Source organism: Cryptomeria japonica, unplaced genomic scaffold (assembly GCF_030272615.1).
Source record: "Cryptomeria japonica unplaced genomic scaffold, Sugi_1.0 HiC_scaffold_34, whole genome shotgun sequence".
Classification (NCBI taxonomy): Eukaryota; Viridiplantae; Streptophyta; class Pinopsida; order Cupressales; family Cupressaceae; genus Cryptomeria; species Cryptomeria japonica.
The window spans coordinates 117,501-118,457 of NW_026728856.1; positions in this window are offsets into that span (position 1 = coordinate 117,501).

Sequence of the window (957 nt, forward strand, 5' to 3'; positions counted from 1 at the left end):
TTCACAGGAGCCTGGGAAGAACATCCCGTACGGAACCCTTTACCCGAAAACATCCGAACCGCACATGCTCGCGACAGTCCTGCCGTTAGAGAATGCACCGTGCACGCGACCGAGTAAGGCCACTCAGAGACATCCATTTCCCAGGTATATGCCCCCTACGCACTTTTGGTGGCGCAACTCGCACGAACAGTCCCACCTCGACCCCGTATACAAGCTTTTTTGCCTCGAAGAGTTCGTCGGAGACGAAGAAGCAACCTTCAGTGCAACCGTAGCACTCTTTTGTGCAACCGCCCAAACAACGCCCCCTCTACCCTCTGTCGAAACACTCGGCATTGCTGCTCCCTAAGGTGAGCTTCTCCTCATAGGCAATTCCGCTCTTATCCGGTCACGTTTGTGTGCCCGAATTTCGCAAGGCAACCTCCATGGGACATGGAAAAGACTCGAGAAGAGAGCTCGCTCACGGGAGAGAGAAGCCAAGGAGACCACGAGAGTGCTGAGAGTGGGACAGCGCTGAATAGGCGGGAGAAGCCTGCGCGTATAAACGGAGATATATATCCAATTGCAACGAAGGAACGTGCCAAAGATCGAGAACAATGGCAGAAATGCTAGTAACGTGCACTTCGGGACCAACGCATCACCGGAAGACAACCGCCAAACATCGAAAGAGTCGCGATGCTCCGCAACCTACGTGCAAAGCGGTCGCACACCGGGTAAGGGAGTGAGAGCCCCAAACATAGCTGGGCGAGGCGCTCACTCCGCTCTTTAATATCTCGTTAATACCGCCAAGGAAATGGCACAAGCACACACACACAAGCATCCTCGGAAGAGGACAGTTCGAGTGACAGGTCAAATCCAAGAGTTCCGAAGACTACCTCCAGGAACAATCGGGAACAAGACCGATTACAAGTCGTCGAGTCTGTTACTGGGCGAACACGAGATGCGCACAGGAAATCGATC